Source organism: Pan troglodytes, chromosome 2, assembly GCF_028858775.2.
Source record: "Pan troglodytes isolate AG18354 chromosome 2, NHGRI_mPanTro3-v2.0_pri, whole genome shotgun sequence".
Taxonomy (NCBI): domain Eukaryota; kingdom Metazoa; phylum Chordata; class Mammalia; order Primates; family Hominidae; genus Pan; species Pan troglodytes.
Window position 1 is genome coordinate 191497158 of NC_086015.1, and position 22132 is coordinate 191519289.

The following is a 22132-nucleotide window of genomic DNA, read 5'->3' on the forward strand; positions in this document are numbered from 1 at the left end:
TGCTATTTTCTAGTTGTATGACTCTATGCAAGTAACTTCTCATCTCTCAGCATTAATTTCTTCACCTGTTCGACATAGACAATGTCTGCCTCACAAAGTTGTGATATGTTAATGTATGTGGGATACCTATCTCAGGACCCAATACTTAGTCTTTATAAAACACTAAATGAATTGGTTTTCTCACATATGTCTTATGGTTTTGCTGGTGATGGACCAATAGTCATCTTCCATCTTCACTTTAGAGGTGGGGGAAAAGGGCATTAGAGTGATTGTGTGGTAAAATCCACTCTAATTCTAGCTGTGAGAAAAAGAGCAGTGAAAATGTGGTAAGCAATTGCTTCTAAAAAGCTTGGACTAAAAGTGCTTGATGGATTTGTGCTGGCTTCCCGGTAGACTCATCTCTGTACTGCCCTCACAGCACAATTAATCGTTATTACTAGAGAAGGAACAAATAAAGAAAAGAGAGAGAGCAGACATAAAAACATCCTTTCATCTTTCTGAAGGCAGTCCCCTTTGTCAGATCAGTGGAGCTGTACCTGTGAATCACCTTGGGAAAGCACAGTGTGAGTAACTAGAAGGAAGATCTTGTGGCTCATTTTGTACCCACTTCCTGGGCTGGGGAAATATCTAAACTAACCTTTCTTACTTGTCAATATCTACTACCGTTCACCATGCATCTTCACAGATGAGGGCCTCTTTCTCACATCTTCACTCCAAACACATTACTGTGTAGACAGCCACTTATTTTCTGGGAAGAAAACTTTGCAAAGCAGTAGCAGAATAAAGTCGAGGGTAAACAGAGGCCATGGAAAAGCACTAGAGTTTGAGTGCAGAGACATGAGTCTGAGCATGAGCAGTGAATAGCTCATGAAACACTCAAGTTGCATTCTCCCTATGTGGAAATAAAATAAGTCATGGTTGTTCTACGCACGCGGCACCTGACCTTGGGTCCTTATTGCTATGCTGCTAGAGCCTATGAATCAAGATTTGCCAGTTGTGATCTTGAAATTTAGCCAGATTAAAAGGGAACTCTGACTTTGAGGGTGAATGCCCCAAGTGGGCATCTTATTCTCCTATGGATTCAGCTTGTTAGGCAGAATGGAAGTGGAGGTCATAGATTTTAGGGTTTTCTCCTGGGATTGAATCCAGCTGAAGCAGGAATGATTCTGGGTGAGCTATATAATGTCTCTGAGCATTAGTTTGTCATTTTCTTACGTAGGAATAGAGTTATTGCCAGATTTGGAGATAGTACATGTTGCAATGTGGTTGACACAGAATAAGCTTTCAATAAATGATTGGTATTGTTGTTGTTGTTGTTATTATCTATAACTACAATAATTTCCCTAGCCTTATTTTATAGGGATAGGTTGTGGCAACATGAAGTGTTACTTGGAAAACTGATTTGCACTAGATAGATAGAAACCATGTTTTTCTATCTATATAATGAACAATGTCATTTAAGAAAGCCTAGAGGCAATTCCACCACCACCATCTTCTTTTTTATTTCCACTTCTAGATTATTTGCCCTCAAGTCTTTGGTAATTTCTTTTTGCCACATCTCTTGAATGTTTCTTCTTTACTATATTCCATCTATTATTACCATGAGCCCAATGTTCATCACCTCCTGCTCCACTGTTGTTCCTGTCTCCTGGCTCTCCTAGAGCCTTGGTTCTCAAAGTGTCATTCACAGAGCAGCAGCATCACCCGAAATGCATCATCTCAAGATCTACCAAGACCTCCTGAAGCATGAGGCATGTTCAACCCCGTGTTGTAGGACCTCCATATAACTCATTTAACTACTTCTCCTGCTCAGAGTACATGCTTGGCCAGTGCGTGTTTGTTCTGCCTCCAGAATGTTTTCTGACTCTGATTGCTATCATTACTTCTTTTGAATCTACCTAAATTCAAGTTACCATCCATTGCCATGACTATGGCAATAGTCTCTGAAATTATCTTCTACTTTTATGGTTTCCCCTTGTGGCCTTTTTCCACACCACCTGTAGAGATCTAAAATTGTTGGTCAGATCATGTCACACCCCTCCTCTTAAGCCATACGGTGGCTGCTGTAGTATCTGCAGAAGGTCCCTGACTTATGATGGTTTCACTTACAATTTGTCCACTTTACACTGAGTTTATCTGGGTGTAACCAACCCCACAGAAATCAAGGAGCATCTGCAGAAATGTTTGAAAGACGCTTTCATGGCCTGCAAAGCCCTGTGAGATGACTCTATGTTCTCTCCTTTTTTTTTTTCTTTCTTTATTTTTTTTGAGATGGAGTCTCGCTCTTGTCTCCCAGGCTGGAGTGCGATGGTGCGATCTCGGCTCACTGCAGCCTCCGCCTTCTGGGTTCAAGCAATTCTCCTGCCTCAGCCTCCCGAGTAGCTGGGATTACAGGCACCAGCCATCACGCTCGGCTAATTTTTGTATTTTTAGTAGAGATGGGTTTTCACCATGTTGGCCAGGCTGGTCTCGAACTCCTGACCTCAGGTGATCCACCCGCCTCGGCCTCCCAAAGTGCTGGAATTACAGGTGTGAGCCACTGCGCCTGGCCTCTCTGCTTTTTTCATACCACTCATCACTTTACACAGTAATCTGTAGACACACTGACCTTCCTTTAGCCCTCTGTATAAGCCAAGCTTTTTCCCACTTGATCTTTCTCTGATTCTGTGCAAAACTGGCTTGGAAGTATCTTTCAAGGCTTAGCTCAAATGTTATAGCCTTACCTAGCTCTTCCCCATTCTTTAGCTAAAGTAGCACACATACCCCCCTCCCCATCATTTTTCTGTCATTATCTTGCTTTATAGTCTACAAAGCATGTATGGTTCTCTAAAAGAGTGATTACCATGCTTTTGTTTTCTTTATGTACATTGCAAACTGTTTTGGTGAGAAATATTTTAGTAATAATAATAATGGTGAAGATTTAGTGAGTGTTTGCTATAGGCTAGGCACACTGTATGGTAAATTAAATAATTTAATAGATCATTTATTTGGATTATTTCATTCTATTTAGCTGATTATATATTTATATTTTTTGTGTTCCTCTTGTTTTAGGATATCAGCTTCTTGAGAGCAGGGTCCATGTTTGTTGCATCTGTATCTCCGCCTGTAGAAGATTCTCTGGCATAGGGATTTTTGTGCAGGAAGTGTTTATTCAGGAACTGAATGGATCTCAGAAGATTATCATTTGGGAATAGATCTACATGACAAGAAAGAACAAAGAGTCTCTCTCATTCTTTTTCCCAGATATATCCCGGGAGAAAATACCCTCGACTTTTTCTTATCTTTAATCTGAGAAGGAAGCAGTTGTTGGAATCTGATTTAGGATTGGCTCTAGTGGCCCTGTGTGCAGACACAGATCTTGGGATTCATCTGACCATTTGGGGAGAGAGGTTCTTGAGGGGCACCTTGATGATAACGAGTCTTTCTAAAGCTTTAAGTTTGGCGTTTGAGGTGGTTGGAAATACCAGGTCTTCCGACTTTTACGTTCTTTGTGCGCACGCTGGTGATGTGCGTATGTGAACCTTTATTATTATGGACTCAGCCAGCAGTAACCATGGTGAGTAGACCTATCACACAGCATTTTTCTGAGTCAGTTTAAAATGCTGACAATTAAATATACCGTACTCTTTTAAGCAATCCATCAGTCTCTCTTGTTGTCATGGTGACCGGAGTATATTTAGAAATGTGACAAGTACACTGAGTTCAATTGCACTTTTGCCAAAACATAGTTTTGCAGCTAAAATTGAATTTCCTGATTGAAGATCCAAGTGCTGTTAAGGGGGCATGATCGTTTCTATACATTATTCTGGAAGTATAACTTAACGTTATTCTGTTAAATCCACAGTTACGAGTCTTATCAGGTATTGATAGTTAAAGTGGTTGTACTTAAAGTTGATGAAATAAAGTGAAATAAAAGTGACATGATGCTTTTTCTATTGAAAATGAAACTGGGCCTTACTAATATAACTAGTTTAATGATTAGTTTCTTTATATATTTATAAAGACATTGTAGGTATGTACCTGTCTGTTCTTCAGAATTATATTTCTAATTTAAAATAATATATCATGGAGATCCTCCCCTGTTTCCTGATTGTATTCTATTCTTAGTATTGTGAGGGCATTCTTTTTTCTTTGGGTCTGACCTCTGTTTGATAAGCATTCTTATTTTTCCTCAATCTCAATTCTTCTGGATTTTAAATGAAGTAAAGAGACACAATGAACATGACTTTTTGCCCAAACAAAGGAAAAACGAAACTCTTCTCTTTATTCAAGAATGTAGATTAAATTCTTACTTTCTTACCATCCTCTGTCCTGTCAACATAGTGCTGAGAATGATGTTGTGTATCAACTCATTTGACCACATAAAGTTTAGGAATTAATGTAGTGGCTGGGTCATGATTACAACACTGATTTCATTCCTGGCCAAAGACTGATTCTTCTGCTCTTGAGGTGAGAAAAGCCAGTACTCCTGGATACTTTCGCTTCTCTATTTTTATCTAACTGAATGAGTCTGCAACTGGGATAGTTTATGAGCCTCTAATAATATACGGTTAGACTACCATTATCTCTTTCGTGAACATTGCCAAAAGTGTTTTTTTGGTAAGAGATATCTTAGTTATAATAACAGTTTGTAGGATTTATGGAGTGTTTACTACATGCTAGGCACTGTATATAGTAAGCTCCTTAATGGATCCTTATATTGGATCTACACAGAAATCTTATGAGGTAGTTCCCATTGTATTCTTATTTTACGTTAAAGAAACAGGTTTGGAGAGATACTGTCATTTGAAGAAGCATATAATTGGAGCAGTAGTGGAGTCTGAATTCTGATACAGGTCCTAGTAACCACTGCCTGTTCCATGGAAGGCACACAGTGAGTATTTTTTTTACTGACCAGTGGCCTCTTGTATGGTGACATCATACAGATGTTTCAGTGTTTCCAGAGGCTCACGAAAGTAGCAGCTATATAAAGATAGACAGGTAGCAGCGTCTGAAAGTAGAGATGAGCTACTCTTTATCTTTCCTAGTGGTTTAGAGCCAAAGTAGATTAGTGCTAGGGAGAGAGGGAACATAAGTCCTGTCTAGTTCAGTGGTTTCATCTCTGAACTCCTTTATGTTCTTAAAAATGAGCTTTTGTTTGCATGCATTATGTATAATGATATTTACCATATTCAAAAAAGTAAGAAATGAAACTACAATTTTAATGAAAAATATTTGTATAAAAAATAAATATATTTGTGAAAAAATAGTGACAAAAGTGGGAGCTGGATTCTGCATTTAATTTGTTGTGAAATATTGTTTTGATTGATGTTTATGAAGAAAATCCAGCCTCTCACAGCTATGTATTTGAAAAAGGAAGGATAAAAAGTAATTGTGGATTTTCTTCTTTGATACTATACCAAAACTTGACAGTTTTCACATTACCTAAAGTTAGTAGTTTCTTATAGGTTAGTTTCAATGTGGAATGTGAAATCATGTTAATGGACTTTTTATACCCTATTATATTAAAATCCATTGGTCAAATTTTCACTTTGATTGAGTCTCCTATGATTTTGTAAAATCATGCATTGGTCATTTAGAAAGTCGTTGGTCACTTACTTATTCAGTTCTTGCAAACACTGATCATTTCATTCTATAATATAAAAAGTCATCTTCATTAATATCACTGCTCATTCATCAAAAAAGCATTTGAAATATTAGAAAGGTGTCAAGTGCACAGTAGTAGATGTAAGGTTTTCAAAATTCTGATCTTTACTTGAAAACATGAATTTTATTTTTGGCTACAAATACTGTTGTTTTCCTTGAAACGATAAGCTCTCTTGCTTTAGTTTTGAGAAAATCTCCGGCAAAACCCACATTTAAAGAACCATAGTTTGTCAGTCATTGTTTCAAATAAAAATGATGTTCCATGAAAAAAGCGATTGGTTAGCAGCTGTCAATTTAAACAGTTACACAAAGTGCATTTCTTAGAGACAATCATCGTAGTTTGATCTTCAGCAGGTGTTTCATGGTACTTCCCAGAGGTCACACAGAATGTAAAAAAGATGTGTACTCAAGAATATTAAAAATATGTCTACTTTTTGATTATGCTAACATTTTATGTGATCAGGTTTCTTTAGTAAAACCTAGTCAGACAGTACTCAAGGACTGAGATTTAATAAGATTGATACTTTTCAATGCATTAAAGAGAGTCTTAAGTGAAACTGGCTCCCTGTCCCGCTTATTGTATGTGTCTTACAGTGAAATCACTCCCTTGATTCACTTTAAGACTGCAACAGTTTTTTTACCCACTGTTATTTTTGTAGCATTAATGTAAATTTCAACACAGGTAAATGGCTTCTTAGTATGATTATGAAAATAATTTTGAACTTGTGGACTCTTGAAAGGTCTAAGGGACTCCTACACATGTGTGGGTCACACATTAACAGCCACTCATTGAGTCCAGTCCCTTCATTTGACAGGAGAGGAGAGTGGTGGAAAGATGTGTCTAAGATGGCAGCACAAGTTAGTGGCGGAGCTGGGACAAGAACCTATTGTTACTTAACTCTTCTTTCTTTTCTTTTGATTTCCTGCTCCACTTTCAGGAATTTAAAGGTAACTCAAGGAATTCCAAACTTCTTTGTCAGAGATGGTGATGACAAATATATATAGTTTGTATATCTTTTATCTGAAATGCTTGGGATCAAAAGTGTTTCAGACATCAGATTTTTCCTAATTTTGGAATATTTTCATTAAACTTACTGGTTTACATTCCTGATCAAAAAACATGAAACCCAAAATGCCCCAGTGAGCTTTCAGCGTCCTGTCTGTCCTTAAAACTTCTGGATTTTGGAGCATTTTGAATTTCAGATTTTGGGTTAGGGATACAAAACCTGTATAATTATTGAACTTTTTGGGAATAATTCCGTTTTTTAAAAAATGTTAAACCTTTTGCATATTTTCCCTACTCTCCGCTCACCACTACTATCTCTTCTGCTTTTCAATGGTAACCACTCATGGCTTTTTAAACAAAACATGTGTTGTATTTGCCAAGACACAGGGGAAGGGAAGTTAAAGGTACAGTTGACTGTTCATTTTCTGAATAAGATAGAATTCTAGCTTTGTGGGGAAGGAAGAATCAGTGAGTTTTAGTTGAAGGACCCATGCCATTCTTTACCTAAATTAAAGTTGTTAAAAGTCACAGGAAAGAAAATTGTGCAAGCAATTATCATCCTTTATATCACTATAACCCATCTTACTGGACAAACTGTGCCCTTTGCTCCCCAATTATTCTCTATTAAAGTTTCTTGCTCTCCCTCCCCATCCTTCTCCTTCTCTCTCCCTGTCTCCTCCCCTTTCCTTCTAGAAAGAGGTTGCCCAATAAAACTTGCTCTTAACTTTGCTTTTGGTTATGTTGATATTTTGTGTGACTTGTTTTCTTCACTAAACAGTAGTCAGTCTATGAGACTGTATTGAAGAATGTTGAGAAAGTCAATAGAAGTGGACTTAGATACTACACGTTCTTTTAAATATCTCTCTTATGTTATAGAGTAACTTTCTGGGGAGCTAAGTTTTGCAGGCAATGCTGCGTGTGAGCATATGTGAGTAAATCTGATAAGCTGTGGAAGGAGGCTTGCAAACTTTCAAATGTATTGTACTTTCATTTTCAACTTAATTGGATGTTCTTTTGCAAGGTCTTGTTTTTTTCCTAGTTCTTATTCACCATTCAGTTGCCTTCCCCCACCTATGAGCTTTTTGAGTCAAACTTTGTTTATTAGCTTTTTTCCTGATTCTTCTTTCATGTCTTTCTTTCCTATCCCAAAGTATGATTTGATTAGACCTCAGGTTACCCTTGTGAATGAGCTCTTCCTCAATCCTAGGCCTGGCCAGGCATGGTGCCTCATGCTTATAATCCCAGCAACATGGTAAAACCTTGTCTCTACAAAAAACACAAAAATGAGCTGGGCATGGTGGCCCATGCCTGTAGCCCCAGCTACTCAGGAGGCTGAGGTGGGAATATCACTTGAGCCTGAGAGGCAGAGATTGCAGTGAGCCGAGATCGTGCTATTACATTACAGCCTGGGCAACAGAGGGAGATACTGCCTCAGAATAAGTCAGTCAGTCAGTCAGTAAGTAAGTAAGTAAATAAATAAATAAATAAATACGTAAGAATCCTAGGCCTTGGTGACTTACTCTTTTTAATTTTTTTTCCCACAAAACTGATGTGTTTTGCCCTTACTTTCACCAGAAGACCATTTAGTCTTCTTACTCTTTCTTCCTTAGACTTCTACATATGTTTTTTTCTAGCCATTTATATTAGGCTCACAAATTGCATAGTGATAGCTGATTGACCCCTTCAAAATGCCTGTTTTCTGCCTCCTTGTCTCAGCTTCTTGAGGATGGTGCTATCTCATGCTTGGTGTATCATAGGAGCCCCATGGATATGTTGAATAGATTTTGCTCAGGGGTCTCCTCTTTAGAGAGCGTTCTTCACATTTTTATCTGGAGATCTGAGCTTTTATGTATCTCCCACTATTGGGCTGCTAAATCTCCCAAACCCAGAATTGCAATGTCCATCTTTTAATGCAGACTCCCAGCCACTGCCAGGATATCACATGTCTTCTCTGACAGATGGCTATGTAGCCTCCACTTGAACTTTTGCAGCTCTTTGCAAGGCAATTTGTTCTACTGCTGGACAGCTTCATGTTTAATGTTTTTCCTTGTATTACACTAAAACTGGTTTTCCCATTATTTTAATCCCCATATTTCTAGCATTGCATAATTTGAAAAACTATAATATTGCTTACACATGACATGTCCCCAGATACTCAAAGATAGCTCTAATTCCCCCATCTGCCTCCTTTCCTCCTTTAGACCTTCTCTTGCTACTTACATCCCATAGAAGGCTTTGGATGCTCATCCTCTTGGTGCTTTCCCCATTTCTACATCACTTTCTAGATTTTGGTCCTGATGTCCAACTCTAAGGGACTCCCTCAAGGCCACATTTTATCTCTGATGGTACTAGGAGCAGTATGAGTAAATGGTATGTGTATGAGTCTGAAAGCTGAGATATGAATTCTGGTGCTTATTAGATGTGTGAACTTGATTAGGTTACTTAATCTTTCTAAACCTCAGTTTCCCAAGGTGCAAAATGAATATAATATTAAATTCCAAGACTGTTTTTAAAGACTAAAGATATAAAATGCGTAGCTTAGTTACTAAAATATATTATGTTTAGCTTGATCAATTATTTCATCTTTTATCTATCCAACAACTCCTTTTCTTTTTCACACACGTGCACTTGGTTTTAAAAATTATTTCAAGAGTTCTTCCCTCCTCCTTTCCTTCTCTCTTTTCTTCTCTCTTGAAATTTTATAATGTATATACTCTTATAAAAGTTACCATCATGTTTAGATTTCCTTCTAAACTTTTATATCTAGAATTTAACATGATTTTCTTGACAAATATGTTTTCCTCTATGTGAATTTTCGCAGCTGCTGCCTACATTTCTGCTCATGTGTTTAGCCTCTGTTCATCTTCCTGTGAAAATTGTGACTTCATCCTGCCAATGGGTTAATGATGACTGGCTCGTTGCATGTCACTTAACTCCTCGCTAAATGCTTCACTTGATCACTCAATAACTTTAAAATCATTTAGTTGTACAATACATTTAAAAAAATGTTCAATTAATTTCAATTTCACAAACACTTACTAATCCCATCTTATATAACATGCATTAAACTAGGTGTGTGTTATAGTAGTTGCATAGAACATTTTGTTCATTTGCTCATTCATTCATTCATTGAATGTTCTTTTGAGTACATACTAAAGACCAGATGCTAGATAGACTTTGGGTTTGGATTCAAGAAGCTGTGTTAGACAAAGGGCCTCTATTCAAGATGCATGATCAACTAAAAGTGATAAAACAATATGGTAATTTTAGTGATCCGGATATAAAACTAGGCATTATGGTAGTTTTAAGAAAGGCTGCTTCATCGAACGTTTTTGCATCAAGAAGCTTCTTATCGGGGAGACACTAAATGTTGAGTAGGGCCTCAGACTCTACTAGAAAGGTAAGACCCATATTAGGGCTTAGTTTTGTTTGATTATAAAGCCATTTTGTGAGAATCAACCTCCAGGCTCCATGTGTTATCTTTGGCTCCCCACCTTCACCCCCACCCTCCCACCCCAGTTGCATGCATGCCATATTTTTCCTTCTTCTTTTCAATAAGGAAGCATCAGAATCAACAGAATAACATAAAGATAGGTGTGGTGACATTATAGGCTCACTTCTGGGGCGTCATTATTACATTAATTTTTCTATATTTCCAAGTAAGAATAACAATGTAAGTACATAAAAATAATCTCATGATAGTAGAACATATTGCAAAGTATTTCTCTATTCATCATTTCCTTTACTTCTTGTAGAAAAGCTTAGTGCTTGTGGGTTTCCTTAAATAAGTGTCTTAAGCACTGTATCTGATCTGATAGATATTAGCATAACAATTGGCACTGAGTAATTATATTTGGAGAATTTGGAAGGAATTTTTTCTCTATTGCAAAGTGGTCATGCTGTGTTGTCTGCTTTTATTTATATCACAAGACCAGATCTGCCGTTAACTAGATGTCCAGGAAAGAGTTCCTTTACTACTCTGTGCCTTAGCTTTGTCACTTGTCAAACGAGAATATACTAGGAACAGTATCAGTTTTGCCTCACTGAGCTGCAGTGAAGAATAAAATCATTTATCTGTGTGAAAGGACAATGCATACAGATGGTAACAATTCTAATATTAAACTAAGCTTTTGAGTGACCGGATTGGCTACTTCTCTTAAAGTGAGTTCTGCTTAATTAGTTAATTCTTACTTATTGCCCCAAACTTTCTGAGATAGCTTCATGTTTTTTTCCTCTCTACCCTGAAGTGCCTGCTTGCAAGCACTATATGCTCAATGAGCATTTGTTGAATGAATTTTTTAAAAGTATTTACCTTTTTTACTTTTATTATTATTTTAAATTAACACATAATTGTACATGTTTACGGGGTACAGTGTGATATTTTGATACATGTATACAATGTGTAAAGATCAAATGAAGGTATTTAGCATGTTTATCACCTCAAACGTTTATTATTTCTTTGTGTTTGGAACATTCAAAAGCCACTCTTCTAGCTACTTGAAAATATACAATAAATTGTTGGTAATTATAGTCATTCTATAGTGCTGTAGAACACTAGAACTGACTCCTCCTTTGTACTTTTGTATCCATTTACCAACCTTTGGCTATCCTCCCCCTCCTGCTACTTTTCTCCACCTCTGGTGATCAGTATTTTACTCTCTATGTGATCAATTTCTTTTAGCTTCCACATATGAGAAAGGACATGTGACAAATAACTTTCTGTTTCTGGCTTATTTCACTTAACATGATGTCCTCCAGGCTTATCCATGTTACTGTGAATGACAAGATTTCATTCATTTTTTTATGGCTGAATAGTATTACATTGTAAATATATAACACATTTTCTTTGCCTGTTTATCTGTTGATGGATACTTAGATTGATTCCTTATCTTGGCTGTTATAATTAGTGCTGCAATAAACATGGGAATGCAGATATCTTATTGAAAATGTTTTTTTTTTTTCCTTTGGATATATGACCAGCAGTGGGATTGCTGGATCTTACGATATTTCTTTTCTTTTCTTTTTTTTTTTTGAGACGGAGTTTCACTGTGTCACCAGGCTGGAGTGCAGTGGTGCTATCTCGGCTCACTGCAAGCTCCGCCTCCTGGGTTCAAGCGATTCTCCTGCCTCAGCCTCCCAAGTAGCTGGGACTACAGACACGTGCTACCACGCCCGGCTAATTTTTGCGTTTTTATTACAGATGGGGTTTCATCATATTGGCCAGGATGGTCTCCTTCTCTTGACCTCTTGATCCGCCCACCTTGGCCTCCCAAAGTGCTGGGATTACAGGCCTGAGCCACCATGCCCAGCCAATATTTCTAATTTTAGTGTTTTGAAGAACCTCTATACTATTTTCTATAATGGCTGTACTAACTTACATTCCCACCAACAGTGTATGAATTCCCTTTTCTTTGCATCTTTGCCAGCGTTTCTTATTTTTTTTGTCTCTGATAATAGCTATTCTAACTTGGGTTGGATGATATCTCATGGTGGCCCCATTTTCTGTATATGGATGTCCAGTTTTCCCAGCACCATTTATTAAAGAGATTGTTCTTGTTTCCTTTGTTGAAAATCAGTTGGCTGTAAATACGTGGATTTATTTTTGGGTTCTCTGTTCTGTCCCATTGGTGTATACGCCTGTTCAAGAACTATCTTGAATAAAAGTGGTAAAAGTGAGCATCTTTGTCTTGTTCCAGAGCTTAAAAGAAACCTTTCAATTTGAACGTGTCCAGTATGTTGATGACTGTGGGTTTATCATGTGAAGTGTTTATTATGCTGAGGTAAGGTATGTTTCTTTTATACCTGACTTGAGATATTATATCATGAAGGAATGTTGAACTTTATGAAATGCTTTTTCTGCATCTAATGAGATAATCATGGTTTTTGTACTTTGTTTTGTTGAGGTAATGTATCACGTTTATTGGTTTACCTATGTTAAACTATCCTTGTATTCCTAGGATAAATACCACTTGATCATAGTAAATGCTCCTTTATGTGTATTGGTGGATTCAGTTTGCTAGTATTTTGTTGAGGATTTTTGCATCTATGTTCATCAGAGATCCTGGCCTATAATTTTCTTTTTACATGTTTGTCCTTGTCTGGTTTTGGTATGAGGGTAAGAATGCATTCATGAAATTCTTTATTTTTGAGATTTATTCTTTTTTATTATGTCTATCTTTGTTGAATTTCTACTTCATATTGTGAATTATTTTCTTGATTTAGTAAAATGGTCTGTCTGTATTTTCTTATATCTCACTGAGTTTCTTTAAGATCATTATTTTGAATTCCTTTTCTGGCATTTTATTGATTTCTTTTTTACTGGAGTCTGAAACTAAAGAGCTACATTCCTTTGGTGGTGTCATATTTTATTGCTTTTTCATGTTTCTTGTGTCAGTGAGTTGATGTCTTTGCATCCGGTGGAACAATTACCTCTTCTATACAAACTTTCTGGAGTGGTTTTCATAAAAAAAGACTTCCGCTTGCAATTAGGGTTGGTGTTACAGTTGGGAGGGGTGTGATGACTTTGTTTCTGAATAGATGCAGTGATAGGGTCTCCATGCAGCTTCTAAAGCTACGTTCAATGTCAGCAATAACTGTGGGCACCTCAGTAGCTTAAGTTGTAGAAATTTGTGGCAGTGGTGGTGGTGGCATAGATTATTAATGTCCTCAGTGTCAAGGGCTTTTGAGGTCCTCCTATTCTTATTTTTTTCATAATGGGGAGATTTAGCCAAGGGGACTGCTCTTCATGTCAGATATCACATGACCTACAAGCAAGTGCAGTGGTGCTGAGTTCTAGGTGCAGGTGCTTGAAGTGGCTGTGGGACCAGAGTCTTATGCCCAGGATCTTGCCAACCTATTGTGACACCTGGGTCTTGGGTTACAGGTTCACTCTCTGTGCTAGGGTTGGATGTAGGCTTCCCACAGAGCCAGGATTTGTGACTCTGAGACATTACTCTACAAGCTCAGTCCCAGCTATGAGTGGCTCAACTCCAGGAAAGAAGGAGTGCAGGGAAGTTTGGACCCAGAGAGCAGGATATGCCCTGATTTGGCAACATGAGCCAGTAGGGTTCAGTGGCAACTTGGATCCCAGGGGATGAGGCACCATGTAGTAGTGATTCTTGACCCCTGGATGTTGGGACTCAGCAGTACCTTAGACTCTGTAAGACCACATGCAGTAGCAGTACCCCAGAATGGCAACATACAGCTGTTACTTGTGCCCTGAGTGGGGGCAGAGTACAGCATAGTGGTGGCTGTACGCCACAGGGAGAGGGGTATCTTAGCAGCTCTGACACTAAGCAGGTAGACCAGCTCCAGGGAAACAGCGTATTAGAGTTGTTTTCCCTTTAGCCTGGAGTGTCTCAGATCAGCCCAGCCACTGCTCAGTTTTCCAAGGATGTGGGTTATCACATCAGCTCAGCTTTGGGATGTACAGCTGCTCAGCTGAGCGATGGCACCAATTCACCAAGGGACAATATGCCACTTCAGCTCAGGCCTGGGGGACATGACTTTTCTAGGCAGCCCAGGTACCATTTCCCTGGGATGAAGGGTGCTACTTCAGATTAAGTACTGGGGTGCGTGACCGCTCTGAGTGGCCAGTGTACTGTTTTCCCAGGAGGCAGGGTACTGCTTCAGCACTGGCCTGAAGGGGAGGGTGAAAGGTAGATTAAGTGACTCTACCTTCACCTGGGCCCATGGGGAAGAGCGGAACAGTTGCTGGCAGCTCGGCTTGGGGATGTCGGGCCACGGGGTTGGGGTGGTTCAACGGTGGCTTAGCCTTAGTGATGGAGTGTCATAGCTATGCACTCCCAGAGCAAGAGACACTCCAGCCAAAGTTCCATTTCCAAGACGGCATAGTGCAGTAGCTGCGCAGGCCACAGAGGGCAGGTCACACTGGTTGCTCTTTTTATTGGGGAAGCACGGTTATGTGGACTTCAGGCAGGTCCCTCAGCTGGGACTTGGCTCCTGTGAGGACTACATGAGACTCCATGGGTGAGGTCTGTAGCTGTTCAAGGTGTTGATGGGGCTTGCTGGGATCCTCTTGCTTACCATTCTACCCTAGAGAGAAGTTCCTCCCTGTTCCCAGCAGATCCCAAGTGGGTGATGGGTGGCAAAGACCAGGTGTTTTGTTTCTATTCTCTATGTGGTCATTCCGAGTTTCTTGCTATCCAGGGTTTCTGTTACTTCTCTGATGCAGTCTGGTACACTGCCTTAGTTATTATTTTTTCTTCTTCTGTTTTTAGTTCAACTTTTTGTTTTTTTCTATATAGCAATGGGGTTTCCCTATGTTGCCCAGGCTGCTCTCAAACTCCAGAGCTCAACAGATCCACTCACCTTGGCCTCCCAGAGTGCCGGGACTACAGGCACGAACCATCGTGCCTGGCCCAGTTATTTTTGTTAAAGTTTAGTTGTTGATTGTTGTTGTGGCTGTCTTTGTGAAAGAGATGAGAGCTAGGGGCTTCTGGTTGGCCATGCTACTGATGTCACTCTTAAAGTACTTATCTTTAAAAGTCCAGTGCTGGAGATTTGTAAGCTACTTATATTTCTGCTCAGAATTCCTAAAGTCTCTCATTTTATTTCTAGATTATACATTCCATTGATAGAGCCCTTATAAATATAACATTAAGAAGTTGAGCATTACCTTTAGGCCAAAGCAATTTACTTTTAAAAAATCTGATTAATTTCAACACAATCAACCAGATGTCAGAAGATTTCAGTGCCTCTGATAGATGCTGACAGGTGAGGAAATTAAAATCAGAGAGGGAAGCAATTAAATCCTGGCAAACATTACTTTAATGAGACAACCAAATCATAAGCTATGGAATATCTTGTATTCTTGATAAGTATCTTAGGGTGGCATGAGAGTGCACTTTAAATTGTATGTGGTATTTGATGACTGGAATGCAGGGCAGTCCATATTTGTCATCTAATTCCTTTGGCCTGATTTAACATTTCAATTGCTTCTGGGGACAGACTTCTATGTTTAAAACATTGTTTTATTTTAATAAATGTTAGGTTAAGTAATCCTTTTAATACTACCTCTGTTGCCACATGAAACTTATGAAAATGACCAAATTATTATTGGCCTTTTCACAGTGGTTTTGGGATAACGGTGAAAAGAGAAACACAGAATGTGTATTTTATGCAACTTCTAATCAAAAGATTTGATAATTACAGCACTAAAACCAGAACCCAGTTCCTCCATCCCCATTTCATTATTCTTTTCAATATGATTCCCCCTATTCAGAATGAAGATCTTGGACACCAGGGCGAAAGAGGTGCCAGTTTATTGACTTAGTGGGAGTTTTTATAAGATACTGTTATATTGCTTATTGAGGTACTAAAGCACTTACAAAATATCAAGTATTTTGAGTTAGCTTTACACTGGTTCAATACCACTTAGAATTTTTGTTCATAATACTAAGATAATCGTCTTAGGGATGGTTACATTTTGTTGTGGGGTGTGGTGGTAAATTCAAAGGACACCATGGTTTGTGAAAAACCCATTGCAGCTGATCTCTGCACTTTTCATTTCCATGTCATTCCATTTTCTTCTGCTTTTTCTTTACCCCCTGTTATTTTTCTTGCTTCTCTCTCTTTTTTATCTTACCTTCATTTACTCCATCCCGTTTTTCTCCAAAATATAGTTGCTTCTGTAAAATTGCTTCTGAGGGTGAGCATATTTTTGAGGGGAGAGAGGATGGATGGTTTGACAAAGGATGCAGACATGTCTGGTTCTGGGTCAGCAGTTAGTTATAAAATACACAGAGGCAGCCAAGGATAACTGGCTTCATTACCAAAAGGCTAGAGTGGGATTTGTCAGTTGTCCCAGATGTCTGTATGGAATTATGGAAAACTCCATTGCATTATGAAACACTCAGGAGCTACTCAGGACACATGCCACTCAATCCACGTGAAGAGGGCTGGTGAACTTCTTAGCTAGAAAGACTTCAGCTTTCCTATTGCTTAAAATGAGACTAATTGGTGAAGGATTTGTATTAGTCCGTTCTCATGCTGCTATAAAGAACTGCCAGAGACCACGTAATTTATAAAGAAAGAGGTTTAATTGACTCACAGTTCCACATTGCTGGGGAGGCCTCAGGAAACTTATAATCATGGTGAAAGGCAAAGGAGGAACAGGCACCTTCTTCACAGGGCGGCAAGAAAGAGTGACTGCCAGCAGGAGAAATGCCAGATGCTTATAAAACTATCAGATCTCGTGAGACTCACTCACTATCATGAGAACAGCATGGGGGAAATTGCCCCCATGATCGGATTACTTCTACCTGATATCACCCTTGACTCATGGGGTTTACAATTCAAGATGACATTTTCGGTGTGGACACAGTCAAACTGTATCACACTCTTCACAAAACCTCACTGGTACAGACTTGCTTATATGGCTTGTGCTTCGACACTTTGCCCAGGGATGTTGCATCTTGAAACTTTCCTGGTGAGATCTGAGAAAGTGTTTATGGTAACACTGCATCAAACACTCGTTTTGCCTTAGCTTAGTAATGTGTCACCTTCTGGTTAGACCACAGATGTGAAGTCTACTCTTTCTCCTTTCACTTGCTAATAAAGCAGAACTTAGAACTAAGTGTGTGTTAGTGCTTCGACAATTGAATTTTCTGTGCTATACACTCGGTTTCCCTTTCCTGAAGTTGTTTAGTTACCCTCTTCAAATAGCAATTGGGAGGCTACGTCATGTAGTAGGAGGGTGCTTACTGATTTTGGTATCAAGATACAGTGTTACATTTTTATCTGCTCCATGTTAACCATGTGATCTTTGAAGTTTGGTTTTTGTATTTGTAAAATTTGGGTAATAAGGTCTCATTGGAGTTATAAAGGGGATGGTTTGAGACATAATGGTCATTGTGATTTTTCAAGCTATAAAATAAAGCATGATGTTAAAAGATGATTAATGTTTTCATTTGGTGGTAGATGACAAGTTTCTTGCAGGGCATCTGATCAATCATGCTCTTTTTTTTTTTTTGAAACTTTTATTTTAAGTTCAGGGGTATAGTTGCAGGATCCACGTTCTTTTCTTAACCTGTTTTGAGTCCTTTATGTAAACGGGACATTTTATCAAAACTTCCTAGAAGTCTTATATTTCTCAATAAATCCATCCATTCTATTAAAACAAATTTGCTTTGTTCTTAGAGTCTGGTGGAAACTCCAACTCTCTGAACCTAGGGCATGATTATAGGCACAAAGTTGAAAATGATGTGTGATTCATCAGCAGGTCTTTCAACTAAAGCAGTATCTGTTTTGCTTTTTACGGGTCAAGGAAACTTTTGATTTTAAAATCTTAAAAGTTTTTGGGCTGTCTCTTGTTAGATGAGGCCATGTGAGAGTGACATAGATTAATATTTCGGTGTTTTAAAACTAGCAAACATAAGTCAAAGAGATATTCTCTTGCCTAATGTGCTTATAATGTTATCTTTTGATCATATAAATGTAGATTTATGGGAAGAAATGTTATCACTGCTCTCTATAACCATATACATGGAATAATGGAGAGAAATCTTATTTAAAAAGTTTAACTAAGCGCAACTTTGGCTATGGAGTATATATCATAATCTTCACATACATATGAAGAAATTGACACTCATGGAGTTTAAATAACTTGCCTAAGGCCATTGGTTAAAGGAAATCTGACTGGCTCGAAATCCTATGTACTTTTCCCATTTCCTCATTTCAATCAAATAGCTGGTTTTATTTTATTTTCTCTCTCCACCAAGCCTTGTGAATTAAGACAATGAGTTGCTGTTTGTCTTTGTCTTTCCCTAGCCTAATAACCTAGGAAAAACTGAAGTAGAAAGGAAGGATTACTGGACTAGCAGGCACAAACTTTGGCTCCAAATTCATGCCCTGCCATATACTAAACTGTGTAATCTTGGGCAAATTACTTTCCTTTTGTGAACTTCAGTTTCTACTTCTGTAAAATGTGGACAATAATATTCATTTTATATGGTTTCTGTAAAGTTAATCATGAGGATGGTGTTAGTTCCTTTCTCATCCTTTCTGTCCCTCTTCGAGCTTCTGTTTCCTCACCTATGAAGCCAGTAGAATCATCTCTTCCTGCTTCTTCATCGGGTTCCTGTGGGGTGAAATAAATGTGAAAATGTCTTGTAAAACAAGAAACCATTATGTAGATATAAGAGGTTATGACTATTAATGAATAAATATGGGTTTGGTGTCTGGAAGTAATTTTTACTTATTTCATTTGCAGATACTAGCATTGCAGTTGGCTGAACCTTGTGTCAACCATCCATTCCAGGAGCCAGCGATCTGAGGTAAGAGAGGAGGCGTGTCTTCATGTTTATGAAATACTAATAGGCATCTGAGCCAGTAATGTTGATTTTAGAAGAAATACAAAGAATAGAAGAAATACAAAGGTACTTTATGAGGAAAAGAACTGAAAAATGGCCAAGACAGTGAGCTGACCTCTCTTTTTATTTTTGTTTTTTTGATTTATTTTTTTCCCTTTTAATTCATAGCCCTTAAGGTTTAATACCAAAACCAAAAATCTGGGCCACACAGACGATTCAGATTTAATGTGTATGTATTTAAGTGTCCATAAAATGCAATGGAGTAGAATGTGCTTAACCATTATTTTATTGTATCCTCAACTAGTATGTGGCAGGAGGGCTTTTTACCTGGTTTCCTAACGCTTGATTGAGTGCATTTTTCGCTACACTATGCTGCCAGTGTTACCTGGCTCTGAAGGAGCCAAATATTTATGGCTGGGTCAGTCACTCTCTCTTAGCTGCCAAACAAAATCATCTCAAAAAGCTAGAATCCAAAGCCACAACAGAAAAATCCTAAGAACACAGAAAATTGAGTTAGTCTTTTGAAACCTTGCATCCATTGTATCTGAATGCCACTCTCCTGGGGGACTGTTGGGAATGACACCAATCCTTGGCAGAAGAATACATTTGTCTTGAGTTTGCCAAGAAAATGGAGGCCAATGGAGAAAAAACATTTAAAGGAAGCATCATAGTTGTAAAATTTACCAGATGCGATTTTTCTCCTAAAGTTAACCTGCTGAATCTGTACCTTCTAATGAGCTCTACTGTGTTTTATGTAATGTAACTTAACCAAAAAGAGGTGAAGTAGTCAATATGTAGAATAGTAACTTTGTAGAAGATTTGATATCATTATTTAGAGTACTATACACATGTATTCTGCTGAATATTTTGTTAATTCCTTTGGTATATTATATCTATGACCTTGATCTGCAACCATGACTTCAGTTGCACAGACCTTTGAGAAGAATAAAATTGGTTGGTATTGCCCCAAATTTGTAGGACTTAGAAAATTTAGAATTGAGGGGAAATTAAGGTGTTAGGTTTACATGATTTTCAAAGCTAATATCATATATATATAATAAGAACACGTGCAAACAAGGTAGGTTATGTATGGACTATGAAATTTCTATAATTAAACCAGACATAACAGCCACTTAAGTTATTTAGATTTTCTTCTCATTCCTACAAGAAAAGAACATTGTTTTAATTTTTTTATTATTTATTTATTTATTTTTCAAGTGGAATATAAGCTAGTTTACCCGGGAAGTTTTCTTTTTATTTATTTACTTATTATTTTACTTTATGTTCTTGGATACATGTGCAGAACATGAAGGATTGTTATGTAGGTATACATGTGCCATGGTGGTTGCTGCACCTATCAACCCATCATCCAGGTTTTAAGCCCCGCATGCATTAGGTATTTGTCCTAATGTTTTCCCTCCCCCATCCACCCATCAACAGGCCCCGATGTGTGATGTTCCCCTCCCTGTGTCCATGTGTTCTCCTTCAACTCCCACTTCTGAGTGAGAACATGCGGTGTTTGGAAGCCATCATTCTCAGCAAACTAACACAGAAAAAGAGAACATTGTTTTTAAAAAAGGTAGTAGCAAAAAATGTAAGAATGGCTCCTGTCCACCTTTTATTTCTTTTCTAGTCCACAAAATAACCCTGCAAAAACTTATTTCTAATGTTTTATTTTTACGGATAAATATATCAGAAAAGAATGTACTGTAGATACCTACTATCATAGTTTTTGACAGCTCTGTGAGGCAGAGATCTAACTTGTTCATTTAGAAACTGCAGTTATCACACTAACCTTCCCTCCGATGCCAATTGTTAAATATTAATAGAATAAGCTTTGAAAAGTAATTAACTGTATCCCCTGTCCCCACAGAAACCCATCTTGAAACTATCAAGAGGAGTTTTAAGCAAGCCCTGAAAGGTTACAAAAATTACTCTCAAGAAAGAGGAATTTTCTCTCTTTCTCTTTTCGTTGTATTTCGGAGGTGGGGAATGGTAGAGAGGGAATGATAGAAACCTCTCAAGTAACCTTTGGGAGGTGGAGAAGTAAATAGTCTGGGAGCATGCTGTAGAAATTTAAAATAATCTTGTGGCAATAATTGGTATCAGTGGCAGTAATGAAGAAAGAATCACAGTTTCAATAAATAATTAGACTTGACAGTAAATGTGTCAACAGGTACCCACTTAATGAGTGTAATCATTGTTTTTCTCTGCTCTCAACGTTGATCCACTGACTGCGGTGTGTTCTCTGTCCCATTTCCAAACCAAATCTATTTAAAGCTGCACTCCATGGAATCTGAAACAGTATACCCTGTTTACTATTTAGAGCTGATACCTAATGTTCTTTAATAGGCAAGATCTGTACTTGAACGAGAACAGGCTTCTGGCCTCTTGTAGACGGTTGATTATCCCTGTTTTCCACAGGGTGATTCATTAGCAAGGATGAATAATACCCAATTAAATCTCATGGACTTGTCTATATTGCCAGAGTGAATTGTTTATTATAATTCGGTGGAAACAGTCCTAGTCTGCTTTAAATAAAATTAATCAGTTACCGTTTTTTGAAGTGGAGGTAGAGGCAGTAGTTATAAGTGAAATTACCTCTGTAATAACCTGAATAGAATCACATTGTTTTTGGGAGCAAAGCAGTATGTTGTATGTTATGTGCACCAGAAGCCATGAGAATCCTTTTCTAATCCCAGCTGTAATGTCACCTGGCTGTGTCACCTAGGCAAGTCACCTTCCCTCTATGAGGTCTGTTTCATCATCTAATGACAAAGTTGGACCAGTTGATCATGGCATTACTTCCGGGTAAATGTTCTCTTATATATGATTTTATTTCCTAGCTAGTCCCTTCTCTCTCCTGGTGCCATGTTTCCAAAATCATAGGACAGTCCTATGACTCTACTGCACAGCCACTGTGGAAAATTAGTTATTTTTCTGCTTAGCTTTTGCTTCTTTTACATACCAGACATGCAGTTAATGACTTTTATTATGTATACTGTAAGAATGGGCATTTATACACCGGTAGCGGTAGTCCCTTACCCCAGCAACTTGCAATTCCTTGTTAGGAAAGAAAAGCTGTCTTCCTCCACGTTTCTTTACTCTGTGACATTGTTCCCTGATCTGGGTCTTATGAGAGGATCTG

The 22132-nt window shown here is 38.1% G+C and overlaps 1 protein-coding gene across 14 annotated transcripts in view; it reads left to right on the top strand.

The window, feature by feature from the left end:
• The window catches only part of LPP (LIM domain containing preferred translocation partner in lipoma), a 726282-nt gene that overhangs the window by 169861 nt on the left and 534289 nt on the right, over nt 1-22132 (top strand). For 7 of the 14 annotated variants that reach the window (XM_016942488.3, XM_009446998.5, XM_009447002.5 and 4 more), the window contains one exon: nt 18885-18948. The gene's annotated coding sequence lies outside the window, so the exon portion shown is untranslated. Of the gene's footprint in view, nt 1-3051; nt 3557-12347; nt 12433-18884; nt 18949-20857; nt 20906-22132 lie in introns of those variants that run through there. The other 7 variants (XM_063807418.1, XM_054681324.2, XM_016942492.4 and 4 more) reach the window with 4 other exon arrangements.